The following is an 8,356-nucleotide window of genomic DNA, read 5'->3' on the forward strand; positions in this document are numbered from 1 at the left end:
CCAGCATTTATGTCATTTTTTATTCTTGATGACTGCAATTTTGACTGGTGAGAGATAAAATATCAGTGTAGTTTCGATTTGCATTGCCTTAATAGTAAATAATGTTGGACATTTTTTCACATATTTGATAACCATTTGTATGTCTTCTTTTGAGAAGTGTCTAATTCACTTGCCTATTTATTAATTGGGCTATTTGATTTTTTGGTATAAAGTTTTTTGAGTTCTTTGAATATTCTAGATATTAATACTCTGTCAGAAGAAGAGCTAGCAAAGATTTTTTCTCATTCTGTAGGTTCTCTCTTTGTTTCCTTTGATGTGCAGAAGCTTTTCAACTTGATGCCATTTCATTTATTAACTCCTGCCATTATTTTCTAGGCTTCTTCTTATAGAGGGCCACTTGTGCCAGCACCATTTGTTAAAAAGGCTGTCTTTTCTCCAGTGGATGTTTGGCCCCTTTGTCAAAGATCAGGTGACTGCAGATGTGTGGGTTTGTCTCTGTGTCTTCTATTCTGTATCATTTGTGTATGTTTTTAAGCCAGTGCCATGCAGTTTTGTTGCTATAGCTCTGTAGTATAATTTGAAGTCAGCTATTGTAATGCTTCCAGCATTGCTTTCTTCACTTATAATTTATTTGTATATTCTGGGTCTTTTATTCTTCCAAATGTTTTAGGACTTTTTTTTGTTCCCTAGTTCTATGAAGAATGTCTTTGGTATGTTGACGGGAATGACATTGAATCTGTATATTGCTTTTGGTAGTATGGCCATTTTTTGGTGGGGGCGGGGTACCAGGGATTAAACTCAAGGACACTCAACCAGTGAGCCACATCCCCAGCCTAGTTTTGTATTTTATTAGAGACAGGGTCTCACTGAGTTGCTTAGTGCTTCGTCATTGCTGAGCCTGGCTTTGAACTTGCAATCCTCCTGTCTCAGCCTCCCAAGGTGCTGGAATTACAGGCATGCACCACTGTCCCTGGCTAGTATGGCCATTTTAACAATATTAACTCTGCCAATCCATGAACATGGGAAGCCTTGATATTATCTTTTGTTACTGATTCCTACCTAATTCCACTGTGGTCTGAAAATATGTATGGTTTCATCCTTTGCAGTTTATTGAGACCTGATCCTCTGCCAGCATGTGACCATTTCTGATAAGTGTGACATGTGTACTTAAGAACATGCACCATGCAGCTGCTGGCTGTTCTGCTTCATAAATGACAGGGGGGTCACCCGTGTGTGTGGTACTGGTCAACGTTTCTTCACCCTTACTGGTTACTGTCTTTGTTTATCAGCTACTGATGGAGGTACAGCCTATCTCTGTATGTGATTTCTTTACTTCTCCTTTTAGATCCGGCCGTTTCTGCTCTTTGCCTGCCGAGGCTGTGTTAGTAGGTACTTGTAGCAGAATTGCTTAATCTTTCTGGTGGGTAACTTTTTGCTGTCATAAAATGTCCCTCTTTGTTCATATTGTTTCTTGCCTTAGAATCTATTTCCCTTGATACTGGAAGAGATGCACTGGCTTTCCTTTGTTTCCTTTAGTCAGTGTGAGCTTCCGTCTCTTATTTCATCCTTTCTGTGTGTTCATATTTAGAGATACAGTTGTTTTTTTTCTTTTCATTCAGTGTGAAATTTTTTATTGGGCTATTTAGTTCCTTTATATTTAATGTAATTACTAATACATCACTAATATAGGTTATTGTCTGTTTTCAATAGTATCATCTGTTGTGAGCCCCCTCTTTCTCCTTTCTGACTTTTTAATTAAGAGAGGTGTTTCTTAGATATTCTATTTATCCTATCAGCTTGCTATTGCTACATTTTCTTCTTTAATTACCGTATGGGTTATCTTCAACTTCTCAGAGACTAATAAAATAAATTCGACCACAATTCCTCAGACATTACGGGAACTTGGGACATGTTTGTTGGCTTTCTCTGCATGCCTGCCTTTTGTGCTGTTGCTGCCTTGTTCAATTACACAATCTTTTAAACCCCACAAGACATTGTTTTTATCTTAACAGTTGATATTTATTTAGACTTACTGACAATTTATTCTTCTGCTGCTACATTCTTTCCTACATTTTTATTCTCCCACCTGAGATCATTTTATTTCTCCCCAGAGGACTCCTTTTGGAATTTGTGTCTGTGTGTCTGTGTGTGTGTGTCTGTCTACTGGTAAAGAATTAACTCAGTTATCATTTTCCTTTGAGTATTTATTTCATCTTCAGTTCTGCTGGGCATTTCCTTCTGGATCTAGGGTTATAGGTTGGCAGTTATTTTCTTTCAGCCCCTTAATTCCTTCTTTCTTCCTTCTTTTTGTTCCTTTCTTTCTTCCTTGTACCTGTTTTATTCTCTGGCTTTCACAAGTTCTGCTGAAAAAAAAAATCAACTGTTGGTCTCATAGTTGTTTTTCACTGGGGCGGAACATTGCTGCATTGTCCCAGGTACCTTAAAAAATTCGTTTTTTTTTTTTTTTTTGGCTACTTTTGGCCATTGTATTCAGTAGTTGAGGTGAATTGAGATAGTAAATGGCTTTGACTTTCCCTGGCTGTCGTTGGAGAGAGCAGGTGGAGAGGGAGGGAATGAGAGGAGATCGGAGGGTGAGAGATAAAGACGGAGGAGTAACTAGACTTATACAGCTGACCCCAGAAGATCAGCAGCAGGTTGGGACCCAAGGAGGCGGCAGGAGACAGAGGGACACCCTCCCGACAGAGAAGGCCCAGCACTCCTGCGACAGTGTTATCCAATCTGACATCTGGTATTTCTCTGCTGTGTTCTGCTTCCCTGAAAGCCCTCAGCGAGGAGGCAGCAGTGTTCTCCTCTGGGTCAGCACAGGAGAAGAGTTACAATGGTCATTTCTTGGACAAGGCCCAGTTTTCCAGAGCTGCTATCTTGGGCTGCTTGGCTGCTGAGGGATTAAAGAAAAACTGCCCTCCTCCCCCCTCCCCCCCCGCCACTCCAGAATTTCCTGTCCCGCCTTATGTCTTGTGGTCGGCTGAGAACGTTTTCGACTCCCGCCTCCCATTTTCTTACCAGCTCTTCTTCATGGTTAGGGTGGTTAGAAATTTGCAAAGGAAATGATTAAGCAAATCCAGAGATCTTGGCCACGGGGCCTGATTTTTCAAGGCCCTCATTTTTGAGGGCTGAAGAAATCTGTCCGCTGAAGGATTTTGCACATGAGTGTTTTAGCCTCAGCCGGGGTTGGGGCTCTTCCTGTTTTTGTCTTCTCAAAACTGCTAAAGCTACTTGTGAGCAACTGGCCAGCAAGATAGGGAGGGGTGGGGGGTGCGAGAGAGAGGGCTGTGAGCCCAGCAGGGGGAGGGCTGTGAGCCCAGCAGGGGGGAGGGGGCGCTTACCCCCCCCCCTCCGTGCTGGCAGGACCTCTGTGACAGCGGAAAGATGTTTCTAAGACATCTAGGGGCAGACTGTAGCCCTGAAGTGGGGAGAGAAGAAGAAACGAGTCCTAGCAGGAGTGAGAATGGGCTGACAGATGCTCAAAGGGCAGCCGAATCTCAAACTGTTCCTGCAGCGGGAAGGCTTATCAGGCCCTGGTTATGCGGCACAGTGCCACACACCTGATGTGAAAGTGAGGCTTGGAGAAGTTGAGAACTTGCTCAAGGCCACAAGGCTAGTGAGCGCAGAACTGGGATTCCAGCCAAGGCCATTTGGTCCAGAGCTTGTGTTCCTAACCACTCCTCTGTTCTGAAGATGCAGAAGGTAACAGGTCTGTCACCGGGACCGTTGTAACACAATCTTCATTGATTTAGACCCAGGGTAGGAGCTGGGACCCTAACCATGGCTGCTCCCTGATTTTTTTCCCCTCTGACTGGGCTGGGCATTTGCCTGCATGCTCTCGGGTCTTCTTCCCAACGGCCCTTCAAACTGCAGTTTCCCAGGTTGCATTGCCAAGTGGCTCTGGTTGGGAGAGGCCAGTGGGGTTCCCCCGCTCCCATAGCAGATCCCCGGCTGGCCCAGCTCCCCTGGGCTTCTCAGCATCCTCCCCCCCGCCCCCGCCCCATGCACTTGGCCTTCCACATCCTGGGGTGCTCATGGTCCCTGGATCTAGTACCTTTGCCTCTCCCTTGCCCTCTGTGTCTAAGAGAAGCCCTGGCCTCCGTATTTCTGCCTCTGCTGCCTCCTTGCCTTAGGACTCCTTCGGGCCTCCTCTAGCATGTCTAAGACTCGTGTCGTATTCACTTCCCTCCATCCCCATCCTTGGTAGGGGCTCAGTTTTCCTGAGAGGACCCTAACTGAGATGCAGACGCTGAGACCAGCACGTGATGCACTTGTTTATTGGGGAGGGGACCCCAGGAAGCACAGAGCAGGGAGGGTGGGGTCAGGAGCACAATGCGACTGTGGGCGGCTGTGTCAGTCCTGCTGAGGACCCTGTGGGAAGGCCCAGAAGAACCTCAAGTGTGTCCCGCTGAGAGATGGGAACCTGATAAATCCTTGGGTCATCTTCCTTTCCTCTTTGGTTAAGGGTTGCCCCACGGGCATAAAATCTCAGATGTTTCCAGAAAGCCCTGCAGGTGGACTAAACAAGTGCCCACTGCCGCTGCAAAAAGCCACCAAAAAGGAACGAGAAGGCTGGGGGCGTTGAGCTGGGAAGCCGCCGGGGCTGCTGGGCGCTCAGCGGTGGGCTGAAGAGCCCTGGGGTGGGGCATCCGCGCCTTCTGCTGCCATGGCAACCCGGCTCCTGTTATCAGTAGGTCCAACAAGGAAAGCCAACTACCCTCCGGAGGTTTCTCTCTGCTTCAGCATGGGATGAGCCCTGGGGAAACTGGCGTCTTTCTTGGTCTTCTCTCCTTCCTCCTTTCTCTCTCTGCCAGGCAGCTAAAGACTCGGTGGATTTTGGGCCCATGAAAGAGAGAACCTGTGTTCTCCCTGGACAGATGTCACCTGCACCCTCAGCAGGAATGCTTCCTGCGCACTTGTCAGCTGCCCGCTCTGGACTCTCCCTAAGAGGCTCCCATTTCCTGCCCTCAGCGGCCCGCTCGCTCAGAGAAGTGTCTTTATTATTCCCATTCTAGAGAAGGACAAACTAAGGCTCAGAGAGGCAAAGTTACTTGCTCACGACCTCACTGCCTTGGACCTCGGCTGTGGATCATCTGGGAGGATGGGTGGGCCAAATTCCAAGTCCACACTTATGACGCTTGGGAATGAACATTTATGTGTCCTTTTAAGAGCTAAAGCCACTTAGATGTTGATCTGAGCATTTGTTACAAACTTAACAGAATCTTAAAAGGAAAATGATTCACTTTATAATCAACATCTGGCAGATAGTTAGGCCACTGGATGAATATTACTTGAATGTCGTTGGGATTGGATCCTACCCACAGTCAAAATACAAACCTGACTTTGCTACTCTCCAGCTCAAGTCTCTTCCTAGGCTCCCTATTACCCTCCGCAGATAGCTTTTCTTCCTTTCTTTTTTTCCTTCCTTGTGCTGCTGGGGAGGGAACCCAGGGCCTCCTGCATGCTCAGCATGCCCTGGGCCACTGAGCGACATCCCGAGCCCCTAGACAGTTTAAACTTCTTACCCTGAACTCCTTCCTACATGTCCAGACGGATCTGGCTGGGCCGCTTCCCGCCTCTCTCCTCCCGCCCTGCTCTGACTTGCTGAGCTACTTGCCCTGCTCTCTCTGGACTCTGCTCTAGCCCTTGCTGCTCTTCCGGGGACTCTATCCTTTGTCAGTCAGGCTGTCACCATCTCAGGTGTGCCCTCCAGGTGGTCTTCTGCTGTGCTTTCCTCTGGGTCCCACGATGTCCCGTGGCGTCACACCATAATCCTTTTGCCTGCCTGTCTCTCCCACGGGCACGAAAGTGGGCCTTTAGGACCTTAGGATGGGTTTCCACCTTGGGCAAAGTTGCTTTTTCTCTCTCAGCCTTAGTTTTTTCCATCTGTAAAATGACCAGTAAACAAGATTTGTGGGATGCACGATGCCTGGGACATGGCAAAGTTCAATGCCAGCTTTTATTATCTGTGCATGGTCAGGGCCAATGCTCACTGAAGTGGCAGCTCCTCTGAGACCAGTGGTTTTCAGAGTCTCTCCTACGTTAGAACCACGGGGAGGGCTCCGTAGGACAGAGACCAGGTCCCGCTCCGAGAGCTTTTGATCCTGTGGATCTGGAGTAGGGCTTGTAATCTGTATTCCTAACACTGTCTCAGGTAAGGTGGATCCTGCTGACCTGGAAGCGTACTTAGAGAACCACTGGGCTGGCCACGTGTGGAGGTGGATCTCTGATGAGAATGAGCAACACTTGGAGCTAAAACATGCTCATACAACAATATAAGGCAAACTGCTTGAAGCAGGAAGTCTCTGTGGAATATTTATTTATCAATTTATCCATGCAGCCAGCACTTATTGAGCATCTACTACTCCAGGCATTGTGCTAGACACAGACCAGAACAGAGCAATCCATGAGATGAGCCAGAAGGCCCCCCATCCCTATACTTTGGAGGGAGGAGCTTCCTAATTACCCAAGGCCTATCAATCTGAATTTAAAAGGTGATTGGTTGGGAAATGGCTCACCTTAAAAATACTGGTATTGAGGACAGCGCGAGTTCACCAAAATGGTTAGTTGACACTGACAATATCGACCCCCCACTCCCCTTGCCTGGAACAGCAGCTGTCTCTCGGCCACTAGTTTGAGGATGAAGTCAACCCATACAACAAGGCAGAGTCTCAGAGAACCAGGGTCAGACTGTGACCTGACACCTGTTGCAGGTAATGTTGTGTCTCCTCATTGTTGCTATCAGCCAGCACAGAGTCTCAGATGGTCAAAGCCAAGGCTGTTACCAACGCCTATATGTGAAATAATCCAGATCTTCATTGTTATTATCGTGACTAGCTAATTTGACTTGGGGCTTTCTGTTAGTTGGCCCTAAAGCACCCTCTAATAGAGGTGCTCTCACTAAATGCTCCTTGCGTGCCCCCCAGTGTGCCTGTCAGCGTGCCCACCTCTGCACCAAGTGGCTGGAACCATCTCCCAGCTCACGACAACGACTCCGCCTGCAGGCCCTGTGGCTGTTCCACTGTCGCGTCACTTGCCCACTGGTCAGGTGTGGAGGGCGGGAGGCAAGGTGGCTATGTGGGGCCTGATGGACCAGTAAGGGTGACTGAAATGTTTCACAGTCACACAGCCTTGGTCTTGCAGGATGGAGCACATAAGGATGGAGACACACTTGCCTTTGGAGGGTTGGGAATCATAGAAAGCAAATGACTTGCCTGTTTGGCCTTCTCGCCTGGTCGTCCTCATCAAACTTGACTGCTTTCTAGAAGCTGATCTGCAACACACTCCGGATACTGCTTTGGCCCAACTTCCTTGTTAGGCGACCTTGGGAAAAGGCCTAGAGATGGTAGGACCCCAGGTCCTGGAGTGCCCCCGTGTGGCTGGATTTGGGGACAGTCGGCGGGTAAGGAAAGACTTTCCCTGGCAATCATTAGCAGAGGTGCAGCTGGGGGCCATTTTGTCAAGAAGCGCTCATTTGAAAAACAACAACAAAACTCACACAGGCGCCTGCCAGTCACCCCCATGATGAAATGCAACCAAGGAAGCAATTAAATTCAATTAGGGGCATTTGGCTTTAAATTAGATAATGCATTCAGAAAACAGTCTGTAAACTGTAATGTGTTCCCCTTACTCCTGTGAAATTGCCTGGGCTGCTGCTTCTGCCTCTGCCAATTAGAGGCCTGGGGATGGAGAGCAAAGAGGGCAGCAGAGGCTAAAGAGTCACACTCCCCAGAAAAACCAATTTTTGCTAACGGCTGGACCCTGACTGACGGAGCAGGGCGTTGGGCCTGGGCTGCAGAGCTGCCTTACCCATGTGCAGAATCTGCTGTTCATAATTTCTTTTCTTCCTAACGCAGCCTGTAATTTCCAGGGGGCCAGTGCCTCTTCGTTTTCACTGATAGAACAAACAAAATCTTGACCACGGAGAAGCCTAATTCTACTCACCGTGCAAAATTGCCTTCTTAAAAGGCTTAAAGGGGGCACTTAGAGCATGGTGAAAGCCAAGCCCCCCAGCCGCACGTGGCTGCAAAGCGCCCCTCACCCGCCCCCAGTGTGAGCAAGTTAGACTGGCACATTTCCCTCAGGGCAGTAGGAGAGGTGACGTTGTGTTTTAAGGCTTCAGATGAAGCTGGGACTATTTGACAGAAGAAATGACCCTGTCAAATCCTGGCTGCACAGATCTGCTCTTTTGCTAGGTCTTTGAGAAGGATCCAGAGGGACATGTTCTGGCCTCTTGGAATCTAATTTAATGGGACCCCAGCACATCTGGACTCCTTGCAAACAGTAAGGGCAGCCGAGAGAGAGAGAGAGAGAGAGAGAGAGAGAGAGAGAGAGAGAGAGAGAGAGAGAG

This window comes from Marmota marmota, unplaced genomic scaffold (assembly GCF_001458135.2).
Source record: "Marmota marmota marmota unplaced genomic scaffold, marMar, whole genome shotgun sequence".
NCBI classification, from domain to species: Eukaryota; Metazoa; Chordata; class Mammalia; order Rodentia; family Sciuridae; genus Marmota; species Marmota marmota.